At 37.6% G+C, this 16,660-nt stretch overlaps 1 pseudogene; it reads left to right on the top strand.

Annotated features, from left to right (window-relative positions):
- Positions 1-538: 538 nt before the first annotated feature.
- LOC120109401 lies at positions 539-15,786 on the top strand (annotated as a pseudogene).
- Positions 15,787-16,660: the final 874 nt, after the last annotated feature.

The following is a 16,660-nucleotide window of genomic DNA, read 5'->3' as shown; positions in this document are numbered from 1 at the left end:
TATAAATCAATGTCAGGAACTTAATTTGCAAAGTGAAGGATATGAACTGCATTATGGTCAGCAACTTCAAAACTGTACGTTGAGGCAGGTATGGGATGAACTAAAGGCATCTTGTGATTTTTCGAAGGCTCGTGAAATTGTAGACCATTACAATATCCAAAATCGCTGGAGGAAGCGTGGAATTGCAATGATTCCAACCAAATTTGGTATCTCCTTTACTACGAAGTTCATGAACCAGGTAACTGAGAAGCTGCAAAAATAGTTTGCTTTCTGCCTTTCTCAATCACCATTTGGCTTTGATTAAATAGCTCCAAAATTGTACAAGGCCCATCTCTCTCTGTCAGCCAAGTTCTACTTAATTAACTTTGGATGTTTGGGATGGCCATGCTAGAGGAATAGCTATTTGGCCACCATAATAAATATTTTCTGTGAGCTTGTACATATGAAACAAGTGCACTATCTATATCAATTTTGGAGTTCAATATTCTATTGCATACAACTTTTATATTTTTATTATCATAGATTATTTATTGTATAGGCTGGTGCTCTCGTGCAAGTGTATCATGATGGGCATGTTCTAGTGACGCATGGGGGTGTTGAAATGGGACAAGGCCTACATACAAAAGTTGCCCAGATTGCTGCCTCATGCTTTGATATTCCAATAAGTTCTGTATTTATATCAGAGACAAGTACAGATAAGGTGAATTTGTTCCTCAAGCTATGTCATACATTCTGAACATTTGCTCTTGATCTTTAGAACGTAAGATGAAAAATAGAGATGTTAGTAGTGAATAAAATCTTAGCGATGGCAACAAGAGTTTTACATTCGTCAATCTGTTATCATATGACTTTTGTCTAAATTCTTTATTTTTAATCTAGATTCCCAATGCATCACCGACAGCAGCTTCTGCAAGCTCTGACATGTATGGCGCAGCAGTTTTAGATGCTTGCGAGCAAATTAAGGCACGCATGCAACCTATTGCTAACAGATACAAGCACAGTTCTTTTGCTGAGGTGATGTGTCTATAGTAACTTTGTCTACCTTTTTGAGCTTAAGTTTCGTGATTTATTCTCTCAAATTTAATCATTTCTGCCAGAAGGAGTGCTGTACATCTGATATGATAACAACCAGGGCATTTGTTAATATGAGTATCACCCAATGTTGCAATGAAAGGTCCAACATTTTTGATTAGCTAACCTCCACATTATTATGCAATGCATTGTTCTTCAAGTTGGCATAATTCAGTTAAAAACTTCCTTTTACAATTGGCAACTTGATTATGAAGCACTGCAAATACCTTTTCCTTCATCAATAATTTTATATTAAATAATAATTAGAACTTTTTACATGCATTAAGAGTGAATTATGATTCCTGTTGTTATGAAAGTTTAATTGCGGTCTTTATCTTTGTTATGTTTTTTGTTTCCAGGTATTTTATTCAACGAATCATAAATAGTAAGCCATCTACAATGCTTTGTCTTTTTTGCAGGACATGAGTTGTCTCACTAATATAACTGGAAAAGAGAACAATAAAATCTCAATCCTTCTAAGATGGTCGATGATTGTTCTTTTAGTGCCATAATACATGAATACTAATATTTAATTTTCAAGGACATTTTGTGTACAACCATAACCATAACCATTCAACTTAGTCCCAACTATTTGGTGTAGGCTTTATGTGTCTCATTTGCCAAGCTTGGCTTTATGGGTCCTCATTTGCCAAGCATTAATATGTTGTGCCAAATATGATGTTACTTCAATAGCTTTTCCCTATCCATTTTCATAACCTCCATTCTTGTTATTTAGGTCTTCCCTTCCTTTTCCTATATCCTTTAACACAAATTAGACTACCTTTTTTAATAAAGCCCCCTCCATTCTTTATCATATTTGTCCATACTATCTCAATCGATTCTCCATTCTTTATCATATTTGTCCATGCTATCTCAATCGATTCTCCATCACTTTCGCTTTAATTTGTGAATTTTTATAGCTCCTTTTGTTATACTTATTTCTCACACCTTCCTAGCTTTAGGATAGTTCCATCTTAACAACCTCATCTCTTCTGCACTCAGCATGTCCTCTAGACTCTCTTTATTGCCCAACATATTGAGATAATACAACAATGCAAGCTTTTTATTGATGTTTAGCTGCACATTTTCTATCTTCACATATATTTAATCGATTTGTAACTCAAGAACTTTTTGGCATTCTTAGCATGTTGGCAAGCACACCTTGTATATATGCATCGTCTGCTTGTATTTATATGAATGTATGAAGATTTTACTTTGAAGTGTCATTGCAAGCGGGTGCATTAATCACTCACCTAGCTAACACTAGCCCAGCTCAATACGTGTCAGCTGGCATGTTTGGAACTTAAAACACATGTGGCACATTGGACGCAAAATGGCTACTAAGGCTTTATAACCTTGTGATTGGAGATCTTTCCCAGCCATTCTTGGTGTCTTAACTATAATAAATTCAATTATAAACATAACTAGAGACATGATAAAATAATGATTTTATAGGGCAATATTTATCTTATTTAATACTTGGGAATGGTAGTTTACAGGCTTGAGGCAAGGTACGCCGTATTAGCCCGTATCGGATGGTATGAGGCGTGTCATACCGGTACTTGGTATGGATGGCATTTCGACACTCGATACGCCAAAAAAAAATTTATACCGTCCGTACCAACACTGTGCTAGTGTGGCACCGGTACTAGGTCCGGTACCGAGATGGCGAACCTTGGCTTGAGGCATATTCTTTTTAGTTTTCAGGTATAGAATTGCTCACTAAACTAGACTTTCAAAGAAAAATAAGGGACATGATTTCCTTTTTTTAACAATATGTTGGCCTAGTTTAGGCTTAGAAAGAAAATTTGATTGGAGAAGGGAGGGGATTATACCTTCTTAGGGCTTAGATTTGTGTAGATTTTGGTGCAAAAAATCTCAATCTCTCAAGCTCTCCCCTACCTAGACCCTCTTCCATGTTCATTGTTGAAAACCGAGAAGGCTTATGAAAACCTCTCTTCACTTTATTCACATGACAGTGCAAAAAATCAGGCAAAACAGAGTCAAACTAAGCAGTTCAAGTAAAATAGAGTGGAATTGAGTGAAACTAGATGGTTTTGCCCAGTTCGGACCAGTTCTTACCGAGTCCCGAACTCGAAGGCCTAACTGACTCAGTTTTGTGTCAGTTCGGTGTTGTATGCCCCAAACTAGGTGGTTCAGGCTAGTTCGTAGACCATGATGGCAATAGTTATAATGGTTCTATTGGAGCAACTTTGCAAGTTGCTCCTACTAACAAATGATGAAAGTACTCCTTGTATTACACAAGATAGCCTACATGCATGGTGTTATTGCTGTCATTTTTAGACATGCCATCAATGCATCTTTTTCATGCATTTTATTGTTGCAATGATTGCTCCATTTTTAGTGAACAATACCATGGACTAAATGACTAAAATATTGCGATGCATTAAGGCTACCTAGTGTAATACATGGTCATTTGTCAATTAGGGCAACTTATGAAGTTGCTTTCGTAGGACTATTATAACTATTACCTATTATATGTACATATATATGCACATACATATATGTGCGTGTGTATATGTACATATATATGCACATACATATATACACACACACAAGGTTCGCGTACGAGCGTATCGGACGTACCGGGTCGGCTTCGGTAACGGTACGGTACCGGTGCCGAACCGAGCCGAACCGATACTTGTACCGATAGGGCACATTCGGCCTGATTTCGACCCCATCGTTTTTTTTTTTTGGAGCTCTTTCACTTTTGGATTTTTTTTGATGTTTTTATGTTTAGGTTTAAGGTTAAAACTAGATGATGCAACTTATTACTTTCAAATGATTCAAATAATGAGATGGAGAACATAAAATATCTTCAAATTAAGATACAATCAATTACATACATTTAAAGCACTCTCGGATATCTAAAATCGGGTCGAGTGGCGATGCTTCTCGTCAATATCTGGATCATCAGCATAATATGGAGGCAGATCAACCCATCCCTCTAACCAAGCGGCATTGTAGTCTTGTATGCTCAATCCTCGAGAATGTGCGTCGGGTCATAAGAACTCTCGGATCTCTCGCTGAAGCTCTGGCTCTGAGAGGTGTCTTGATAAGGGGCCCATCCGAATATGCCAGCACCAAAATCCGACTCGTAAGACCCTCCGGGCTGCGCAGGGTAGTAGCCATCGGAAGATGACTCCGATGCACCATATCCATAGGCTGGCTGAGGCCGCGGATAATAGGAAGACTCGGAACTTGATACATCAATGGATCCGACTCCACATGGGACGTCATCTGCAGCTGCATCCTGGCCTCCTGAACGACCTCGAGGAGCTCTTCTTCGATATGCAATGGTATCTGACCGGCCTATATCAGACGGCCTACCATGGTCCGTATCTTATGTAGCATGCATAAACTGAGACTCACCGGTGTATTGAAAATCTCCCTCCGGCTGTGTCTCATAAGTAGTACCATACTGTCCTCCACTCCCTCCATGGCTAGTAGATCCATCACCACCAGAACCTTCATCGCTGCTGGTCCAAGTCTCCTCCTCGGACACTCTCCATTGGGGCCCTTTTCTTTTCTTTTATCGTTTACTGGGATTGACGCCCTCACTGATCGAGTCGACTGGGTACTAGAGCATTCTCGTCCTCGCATGAGAGGATTATCTCTCTGAATGGGAGCGTCGTACCAGTCATGCAGTGACTGGCTCCCCTCTAGCCACGTCCTATCAGCTGTAGGAGTGCGTGGAATGTTGCGCTTAGCCCATTGCTGTGGATCGACCATATTCTCGGTAGCTATGATGCTGGCTGGTCGTCGAGGCGATCCTGGCTCATCAAGCTTGGGCTCCTGCTGCTGGGCCGCAAGCCAGTCGAGCATAGGATTATCATCATCATCTGTAAAAGTCCTATAGATAGGATCTGCATACTTGAGCTCCACTTCCTCCTGAATGCATTTTAGCCTCAACCGCAGATTGTAGTGAACATAAACTAGGTCGTTGAGGCGCTTTTGTGTCAAACGGTTCCTCTGTTTGCTGTGGATGAGGGCGAAGGTAGACCAGTTGCGCTCACAGCCACTCGAGGAGACCGTTTGGGAGAGGATTCGGATAGCTATCCGCTTAAGATTTTTTGCAGATCCGCCAAAATGAATTCACCATTCAGCTGCAAAATTATTGAAGATAATTACATTTTACATATATGATGGCCTCATAGTTGAAGATAATTCAGATGCAAAAATGTCTTGCAGATTTGTATTGTACCTGGGATTCATAGTTGTCTTGCTCACGACAGCTGGTTGCTGTCCAAAGCTGTGGTTGCCCTCTCTAAATAATTTGATCTGTGAAAAGAAGCTTGTTGTAGTATGTCAATAATATAAGATCCGATATATTTACATATATTACTAAATCATAGTTACCTCTTCTATACATGATGCGGCGACTTCTGGATCAGGCTCCATCTTATAAATAACATTACGCAGAGCATGAAGAAGTTCATCATCCATACCAATTCCACTCTCGTACTGAAACTGGAGATTCAGGTAGTATGCCGCACATAGATGATACCATATAATTATACAAATATATCAATCAGTATAATTATCAATATTATTGCTTACCTGCTAGATGCAATTCTTTACCCATTTGGGCTCCCCACCGCCGCTCAATGATGTCGATGTACTCCTGGGCATGGGCTACATCTGCCTCCATGATCTGAGCCTTTGCCTTTTCCATCATGTGATACAAAAAGCCCATTTGGGGGTACCTCTCGCTATCCACGGCCTGCAGCACTTCATATAATGGTTTGATAGCCTTGACTATTGCATTGGCCTGCTGCCAGAATGACTGCCTGCTTACCAAGTCTTTTATAGCCAACCGTTGAGGCACTGTGGCACTTTGAAAAGTGCCACATTTTGCCACAGCGCGGCACTTTCGAAGTGCCGCACAAAGTGGCACTTCCAAAGTGCCTCTGGCCTCTGGCCAGCGCCACAAGTGCCACAGCGCTGGCACTAATTTTAAACATCGAACCGGTGCGAACCGGCTCGGTTCGCACCGGTTCGAGCTCATACCAGTGCGAACCGCTCGGTTCGCACCGGTTCGAACTTCGAACATGTACCGGTGCGAACCGAGCCGGTTCGCATCGGTACGAAGCTCATACTGAACGGTTCCGACCCAAATTGGGTCGGAACCGTTTTATACCCCTGTACCGGACCGGTGCTAGTCGATACCGGTCCGGTATGGGCTGAACCGACCGGTACAGGCCGGTTCAGTAGACCATGCACACACATATATAGATACAGACAAATAGATGTGCGCACATAGACACACACATATGTGCGTGTGCATGTATGTATGTTTTTACATATTTATGTATGTACATACTTATGTATGTATATCATTCAATTCATTGTCTTTACATCATTCCTCTATCTTGTTAGCCTTTCTCCCATCATAGTTGTTGGGGGACAACCATAAAGAAATGTCTTGTTTGACCTAGCATACTTGTGGACTATCTTCATATTCTAAGCATGGTGTCAAAATGTCCAGGTGAGATTTGTTCTTCTTAGCAACTATTGGGCATTAATTCTCTATAGCTAGATCACTGCATCGGCACTAGTATTTTAAAGACACCACAATCTCTACAACGACCTATTTACTAAGTTAAGATTATTACCATGTATAATTGATTTCTTAGGAGACTGATTTACATTGGATAGAGTTGAACTCCTTTTGTATTGCTTTTCCTTATGTTTCTATCAGTGCAGAGGACTTTCATCCATTTGATTGAGGCTTGGTTCAACCTATGCCGGAGGGAGTACTTTGTACTGGTACAAGGGTTGTATTGTTTTTAAGAAGAATATTTTTACAATTGTATTTGTGGAGGGTTGGCTTAAGAGATGAGACCTAGGGCCTCTCAAGTGGTCATCTATTACAATATTAGATCTCGTAAGGGCATCTTAATGATGAAATGGCTGTACTTTTTCTTGTGATTTCACTAGCGGATGACTAGGACTTGGCAAGTTAAAGAGAGAGTCTGGCTTCAAAAGCATCACAAACAGTCTTCTTAAAGGAATATGTATTTTAATAATCAAAATACTATCTATCGAGGCAGTCAGAGTTTGATCAAGATATCCTTTGGTCTAATTTATCCTTTTAAATATCAGTTGGAAAATGTTAAAGATCTTAAAGTTTGTTCTCTATTCTATGTTATCATTGGACCAAACTTTTGATACTTTCAAGTTTCAACTCTCCTAAAGCATTCTAGTTTCTTTTGACAAAATTTAAACTAGGTGGATATGCACCCTTTCAAGTGTAGTAGATGGGCAAAATAGCCCTATGTCTGAGGAATTTTGTTGTGGATACATATGATCTACAATAGATTGACAAATTTTGTTCTCCAATTTGCTAATTCCTCTTTGTTCGCTTTGATATGGTTTATCCCAAGATGACTTCGCCAGTAAAGTTGCATGTGAAGTAGTGAAAGATGTCAATGAAACGTAAATAGAGGCCTTAATAGAAGAAATTAGATACTTGGCACCCAAATAAAAACTAATTGAAATTTTATAATGATTAGTTGTGAAGTTAAATTCTAAACCTCTATTTCATGAACATTTTGATATGTTTAAATATCATAGTTAGTATGGACATGCTTTGTGGTCCTTAAGCAATTTGTAAATTGAATAGCTAGTTAATATGTTTGTAATTGCATGCGAAAGGTGTTGAGTCATGTTTGATAAGCTCAGAGATTGAAGAATGGATGGTTTACCACGTCTCCTAGTTTGGTAGGATTGCAATAGACACACCGCCATGTTTGCAGTTTGGAACTATCTAATCTCAAGGGAAAAATTTATTAATAGAAGCGATCTTTCCAATTCAAATTCGTTAGGCCATAGGTGTCATTTTTCATGCATTTGGCATTTAATCTACCATTTCCTTTTGAACATTATCCATTATCCTGTTCCTGCATAAAAATACACACACATACACCAGAAGACTGAACACATTCCACTTTACAAAATCTTGGATTTCACAATCAAAGAATTGTGCTTCACTTATATTTTATTAGATAGCTGAAATTTGTTGTTATTCTCTAACTGGCCAGTTAGCAAGTACATGCCACAAGGAACGAGTAAACCTCTGTGCCAATGGATTTTATATCACACCTGATATTGGCTTTGACTGGAAACTGGGAAAGGGAACCCCTTTCAACTACTTCACCTATGGAGCTGCATTTGCGGAAGTTGAAATAGACACTCTGACTGGAGATTTTCACACGATAGCAGCAGACATTGTTATGGATCTTGGAAATTCTCTTAATCCGGCCATTGATGTGGGACAGGTTCTCTGATCATACCGTTGCCATTTTCAGAACTAAAATTTCCATTATTTTAGTTAATGTTAAAATTTGTATATTATGAACATATTTCGTGCCAAATTTTTGTTAATGTTGTACTAAAGGAGTTACTTTCCCAAGGCTGTGGAGTATGTTTAATGGTTTGGAATTAAATGTGATCCACAGTATATACATATGTTCATACATACCAAAATACATGCATGAATGTGTGTGTATGACAAACTTTTGTACTTGTATGTATTCTTATATAAGATGATGACAACATTGCTTAATGGAAAAATATCTTGTTTTCTTATTTCATGCATCTTTAGCTAGTTATGCTTGGAAGCGCTAGCATATAATTAACTTCTAACTTGTAACATGAAGTCTAATGAATAAATATTAAGCCTTTTTTTTCTTTGAAAATGTTGTATCAAGATTATCTGAAGGTTTTGTGATGCCAATAGAAACTGCTAATACATTGGGATGTTATTGGCAAAGTTTCTGAAAGTACCTACATTCAACATGGTGCTCGAATAAGTCCTATATTTTGACTTGAATGACTTGCGAAGGAAGACTTTGCAGTCTTAGGAAAAGGATCAAGAGAGGAATGCGCAATCACCACACAAAAAAAAATCAAAAATCATCTTTAAATTATAATTTTCATTCTCCATTTTGGATCCTTTGAACTATGTACATTCATACATACATACATGATACATGTATATATATGTATATGGTATATTTGACATATACATATATTTATATGTATATATAGATACATTTGTAGATACAGAAGTATGAGTGTATATATATGTATATGCTAAGCTTATGTGGCTAGAAACTCTAGTGAAAGTGTTGGGCTTTGCTGTCAATAATCCAATAAAATGTATTGTAATAATCAAACAAACCATATTGCCAGCAGTCCTGTCTTCCATGAGTGAACAAAGCACATTGAAGTGGACTGTCATTTTATTAGATAAAAGGTGGATTGTCAAGAGAAGGAATCAACTTGCAGATGTTTTCAGAGTCTCTGGGGTATTCTCAAAATCACACTTTTGGTTCCACGTTGGGCATGGAGAATGTGTTCCAGCTTGAGGGGGAATTATAAGCATCAGTATTTTATTATAATGGGCTTTGTTTCTTATGGGCCTTGGTCGCTTACTTACACAGACATTGTATTTGACCAGCCCATTCATATAAGGTTATTTTTGGAATTTTAAAAACTGGATTGCCTTAGTTAGATGAAAGAAAAAGGTGGAGGCATGTAAGTGACTTTTTTGTGTGCATCTTTTTCCTTCTTTTTTTTTGTTTCTTTTCTTTCTCCTGTTTCTCTCTCTCTCTTCCATCTTCTATGCAAATTAAATCAGCAGCCTTTCCAGATATCATTGCTGCCGAATAAACTGACTTTTCAGTCCTTACACCATAAATTATTTCATTTAGCTTCAGTTTTTCTGTTTATTTTTCTACTTTTGGTGTCTCAAGATTTTTCTTATTTCCTAAAAATCCAATTAAAAATTACTGCATATTACCTGAAAGCTGCTGCAGTTTAAGCTATTATTAGTATGAACTGTTGATTTTAGATAGTAAAACTTGTTTTTCTGCATCTGCTTATTAGAGAAGTTGTAATACATGAAGAACCTGGAATTCCTTTTCCCCTCCAGTTCATGCATCATGTTGATTTTTATCTTCATTTTTTGATTCATAGATTGAAGGAGCCTTTGTTCAAGGTTTGGGTTGGATTGCCTTGGAAGAGCTAAAATGGGGAGATGCTGATCACAAGTGGATTCGGCCTGGCAACCTATACACTTGTGGACCTGGAAGTTATAAGATTCCTTCCACGAATGATATTCCTCTGAATTTCAAAGTTGCACTTTTACAGGTAAACACATGGCTGCTTTATATTGCTTATTGCTTTATGTGTTGCATCATTTAGTTTCATAGTTCAAATTTACTACTTCCACACATTTTGCTTTCTTGGATTAGCAATCCGAAAGTGAAATTTCAAGAGATCTCATGTCTCCAGTACGGAAACATGATACACGTGCAGTTAGAAAGTTCAAAGATGAACGTCATAAGTTATGACTTTAAATAACTTTAAGGGGTTAAATTTATTTATGGTATTTCCATACGATAGAAAGTGTACCAGAAGGTAGATATCTTGCTCTGATTGTTCAATTTCTATGCTCTGATAGTTCTGTCAAGTCACCAAATCATGACTAAAAATTTGTAATCATATCAACATGTTTGACAACTGCCTTCTCTATTGCTTCCAATAAAGATTTCATTTATTAAATTTTTCATACGACATATTACTATCTAGAACATCAAAAACGTGCATAAAAGAGAGCTTACAAAAGGTTGAGTTCAGAATAGAAATTGTATCTCATATTGTGTGAGTTTGGATGAGTATTCAATCTCATTTTCTCTAGCAAGGATAAGAATATAAAATTGTCTCATATACAGATAGGCTCTCCACATCTTCCCCATTTTGATTACATTTAGCATTTTTTTGGAAGCCATCAGCAACCGTATTGCCATTCCTCACTACATATCTCACTGGTCCATTTTCCATTATAATTCTCCATGTATTTGTATTCTACTGATTCATTTAAGATGTAGCATGGTTAAGCTGTGGATTATCCACAAGTTGACACAGGTGTGATTTTCACTATATATTACCAAGTTCCAAATTACTTGATCTTCCGAATTCTTCTGAACATGGCTTTAGTATACATTTTTGAATATCAGTAACGAATGTGGCATCGGTGTTTCTCAAGAACGGTACAGTAGCAGATGGTCCTGTACTGACAATCGGGATGATAGTGCATGCTGGTACCCTTCCATTTTTTTTTTTTAGTTTTTTTGCATTATCTAGCCTTTTCATATTCTTGAATCCTCAGCCACCTTTCTTTCTTTGATTTTTATCCAATCATTGGTAGGGAGGTCTGCAATGCCAAAGGATGAAGAGGTGAGCAAAGAATGTGAGTGAGAGGAAGCAGAGGATTTGGCGAAGAGGCATAGAAGGGGTTTAGGGGTTATGACCTCGAGTTGGGTTTAGGTTGGACTTGAATGGTTTTTTTTTTTTTTTTTTTTTTTTTTTTTGAGTCAAGCACTCATTTATAATGCACAAAACTTGGTTTAGGGCTCATTCTGGGCATCTAGGGGAATAAGGAAATATAGTTCTCCATCACTTCCCAGACCTCCTCTCTCTTTCTCTTTGTTTCCCTTCCCATGCAGCCGTCATCTTCCCCCACTAGGCTGCGAATTGCTCGTCGTGTCCTGGTGCTCTTGAACACCGCAAACCACCACGAGGTTGGCTACTGCCTATCCTCCACCTCGGCCTCCTCTCCTTTTCTCTTTATCTGTTTTTCTGAAATTTCACAACCACCAAATCAGTATACATTGGTTTAAATCAAGCTTTGTATCGCCAATACCGACCCACTTCGACCGATATAACACGATTCATGCATTGTATTAGCCGAACTAGATTTGGGGCCAATCGCAAACAGGCAATGTTGTCTCATCTCGACTGGGATGATTTGCTTTCCTCTATTTTGACTTCCTTGACACTATCCGAGTGCTACTTTCTCACTAGAATGGTATGGTAATGGTGGTACCATTTTGTTTCGATAGTATTTCAAACCAAGGTATGTCGTACCGATACCAGTAGGCGTATCAATCGCCTACCGGACCGGTATGGTACTGGTTCCGAACCATTCTGCCGCGGGACCGCGCGCCCCAAAGGAGTCGGAACCGTTTTTCATGCTTGAACCGGACCGGTCCGATATGTGCTGAACCGGACCGTACCGGTTCAGCATACCATGTTTCAAACTATGCTCAACATCCAAATCTTTGAAAGCTGAAACTTTATCAGCAGCCACCAATTCCTAAGCATTGAAAGTAGGTGGCCCAAGGTCCAAAAAAGAAAAAAAAGGTGTAATAATGATGACCTAATTGTAGTGCTTTTTTTGTTTTGTATGCTTTCCTTTAGTTTTGTGTTTAGATTAGATGTTGTTGCACCAACTCTTCCGTAGTAAATATACAAATGAACAAATAACATATTCCATTATTACCCTGTGGTCCATATACAGAATTGTTTAAGATGGTATAAGCATACACTAAAACAACAAATATCAAGAGGGGCTTCATCAGGGAGAGGTACTTTAATTTGCGTTGAAAAATATAGAAAAACAAGCGGAAGAACTAAGGGAGGTAATATTGATGGATCTTATGAAAGGAAATATCAAAACAAACCTGACATAATGTTATAGGTGGGCCTAATCTAACACCTTATTATATGTAAATGGTGGGTTTGTTCGGACCATCATTGGAGCCATTTAAACAATTTCATACATAGTCAGGTTTGGAAACAGAACTTAGAGATTACCATTAAGTAAATTGTCTTCCTATTCAATTAATAAAAAGAACAACCATAGATAGAAGTTTTGACAAGAGCAAAATGAGTTGTTATAATCAAGGTTTGTGGTACCGGTCGGTATTGGTGCGCATCGACTGTACAATACCATACCGGTATTGAACCATTATACAGCATAGGGGGCATACCGATATTCAGTATGCCAAATCGGCCCTTGTACTGAGCATACCAATACTATAATAGGATAGCACCATTATGGGATTTAGTATCGAGACGACGAACCTTGGTTATAATATTTGCTTAGGTTATGTTGTGTTGATCTTTTCTTCTAAGTAGACCCTCAAATGTCTAGAATAGTTCTGTGACATAGATCATTGTAGAGATGAATTATGATATGAAGCTTGTGGTCTAAGAAATGTATGGAACTACTATTACATGTGTATCACTATGAATGAGTTTAATGCTCCTAGTAATCATGAGTAGTTATGAGGATATATTGAAAAGATGAATTGTATAGGAAACAATGATTTTGTATGATAACAACATAAAGGGGCACCAAGACAATTATCTAGGGGAGATGGTTTTGAAGTCTGGGTAATGTCTTAGGAAAAGCATTATGAAACAACTATAAGAGCATACATCTATGGTGAAAGATGTAAGTGGCGATCATAGTTTATGCAGGTATAATTGTGGGTTCACCTGTGACCAAAGGAGCTACAAGGGCAATGTGGAAAAGTAAAGGGAAAAAAACAAAAAACTAATGGAATGGACATATTTGTCAAAGACCTAGGGCCAAGAAGTTTCAAAAAGGGATATTTTAAAGGGGTCTTGATAATTATTCGCCTTACAAAAAATGGAATGCCTTGAGATATGAAGGCACCAAGCCAAAATGTTAACATGATTGTCCTTTTCTTAGTATCATACTCAAGGTATGGAGTCTTTTTCCGCGATGGTTTCATTTCTGCAGATTTATCAAGCACGTTAGTTTATTAATTATTTAAAAATAGTAAAATTTTGTTATGATGAAAAAAATATTTTGTACTTCAGAAAATACTTCGTACTTATCTAATACATAGTAATAATTTTTCATATTTTTGGATTATTTATATATTTTTAATAATTTTTAAATTTAAAAAATGTTTAAATAGTAAATGCAGAAAAATATGTTTTCTACTTCAGAAAATACTTCTGAATTATGTAATATGTTTTACAATTTTTTGTATTAATTATATATTTTTAAATTAAAAAAAATAATTTTTAAATATAAATATTTAAGAAAATTAATTTGAGCTCATATTTATGGGGAATCCTACCATGGATGCTATATATATTTAATTTAAAAATTATATATAATCTAAAAATTAAAAATTTTAGTTGAATTGTGTAGATCATTCATAGATCTACAATATATCATGAAATCATACCAAAATCGAAAAGTTTGGCATGATCTTCCCTTATTTTGGAAATTTTTTTGGCATTTTTCAGCGTTAAAAAAAGAAAAGAGGAGAAAATGAGGTAGGGAAGGGAAAATATACCATGTTTTTGGGCTGGATCCTCCTTGAATCGTTGAAATCAGTGCTTTTTTTTTGGCTCCGGGGGGTGTGGGGAAAATGGTGTAGGAATGCTTGAGAAGGCTTAGGAAGCCTTCGAAAAGTGGATCATCCACTGGTGAAGGATCAGATGACTCCTACAAAAGTGAGGAGGCCCAAATTGGGAATATTATCAAGACTTTAATACGTGTAACAAAAGCTATGGAGTTAGAAAGATAGGGCTAACAGAACCAAGTGAAACCCCAAAAGAGTCGAAAAAAGATGAGCCAAGCAAGACAGGATCTTGGCAAAGTTTTGACAACGAAGGAAAAGGGGTCCAAACTGAAGAATAGACCCTAACAAAGCATAAGAAAGTAGAGGTTAATCATTGATTCTCAGTGCAGTTCGACCAAAAATCTTGTATGAGAAAGGCTAGGCTACATGGTAGATCGAAAAATGGCAAGGCTAGAAAGGAGAATAGCATATTGCCAAATGTGCAATAATAGACCTCGATGATGGTTTTCCAGATGGAATATAAGATCATTTATTTAATTGTTGTCAAAGGATGTAGGTAAAGGTGTAGAAGTCCAAGGCAACATCGAACAAACTTATGAGAGTTTATAGAAACGCTTGAAAATAAGGATGTAGAATGCTTGGTGAATGAGGACTGATAATGCTGCTGTTATTAGCTGAAACAAGATTTGTTCTTTAAGGTTATGGTCTAGGGTCATGTATCATTGGTGAGTATGCCCTAACAAGTTAGTATGATCCGTGCAGGAAGTCCCGAAGGACAGCACTACATAAGGTGTGAGGGTGGATTCAATAATGTTGTCTTCAGTTATAGGGTTTATTCCTCAAAGGAATGAATGGTCGAAAAACATTTATCAAGGCTGACCAAGAAACAGCGCAATGCATATCAAATATTAATTTGTCTAATAATGTGTCGATCCTGAGTTACTTATCGTGTCTACTTTTGGATTTCCTGTTGTTTCTGCGATAAGCAACTGATATACTGTTTATGCTTATTCACAGGGTGCGCCAAATCCAAAGGCAATTCACTCTTCAAAGGCTGTGGGTGAACCTCCGTTCTTTCTTGCTTCTGCAGTATTATTTGCCATCAAAGATGCAATTATAGCTGCTAGAGCAGAGGAAGGTTATCATGGCTGGTTTCCACTTGATAACCCAGCAACGCCTGAGAGGATCAGGATGGCTTGCATAGATGATTTCACCCGACCATTTGCAAGTGATGATTATCATCCCAAGCTCAGTGTTTGATGTCTAGTCTCTGCAATGGACATGCTTTCATTAGTTATCTGGTGTTTTTATCCATTCAGGCTTGTAAAGTCCCTGCGTACGTCTTTTTGCAGGGTGTGGATAATATTGTAATAAAAACGCCGACTGCTGATTAGATTGTGTCTAATATGCATCTTGTAATTTGAAAGATAAAATTCAGATAGAAGCCATGTATGTATAATGATACCGTTGCTCAAAATGATGCCTTCTTTAGGAATTAGACACCATTCATGCTAGAATCTTACAGGTACCATGGGCTTGTTTGGAAGATAAACAGCCAAACTTTAAATATAGGCTTATTTTTTCTCAGAAAATCTGAAAATGATTGATATATACATATGCGAAAGGTTATATCCAAACTTTATGTGCAGTAAAAATTTGGATTAGATGGCTAAATATTGCTAACCTAAGATGCTTTGCGAGAAAAGTTAGAGAACGCATGCCTTGGTTGCACGTAACAACATTGCATGGGCCCTTGTGTACGATAAATTCATCGTTTGGCATGCTACAAGGATTTGTTTCTCACTATTCGGATACTGGACTTTCTCACTGCTCTTGCCAATGCTAAAATTCTTTTTCTCTAACCAACCGTGTTGATAATTTGGGATCTGAATCAAGCATTATGTCTAATTTGCGTGCTCGGTATTCTGTGAAGCAAAGTTAGATAAGGGAGAAAGACAAATCAAAGTCCTGGTATGTTATTGATTCGGTACAATATGGATTGGTATGTAGCAGTATGCATCTACAGCAAAACAACTTCTGTTCTCTTATTTTTTGTCATGGTACTACTTGAAATTAGACGATATGGGTGGATATAGTCTGATACACATTATGGTTTTGGACAGTATTAGATGATATGGTACAATACAGCTCAGTATGGGTCGGTATTGGATTTATATGGCTATATCAATCTGAATAGTATTTTTGTGCCAGATCTGGCATGATACGGTACCATACATCTCGAATCCGATGATTTGGGTGTATAACAAATATTGCTTAGAATTGATAATTGATAGGATAGACAAATGGCTAAATCAGAAGTTTGCAAAATTTGTATTTGCCGGTTCGAAGTTGACTAGTCGCTTTAGCACCAT

Source organism: Phoenix dactylifera, unplaced genomic scaffold, assembly GCF_009389715.1.
Source record: "Phoenix dactylifera cultivar Barhee BC4 unplaced genomic scaffold, palm_55x_up_171113_PBpolish2nd_filt_p 002123F, whole genome shotgun sequence".
Lineage (NCBI taxonomy): Eukaryota > Viridiplantae > Streptophyta > Magnoliopsida > Arecales > Arecaceae > Phoenix > Phoenix dactylifera.
Note: the sequence above shows the minus strand (reverse complement) of the source record. Positions and strands in the feature narration are given on the sequence as shown.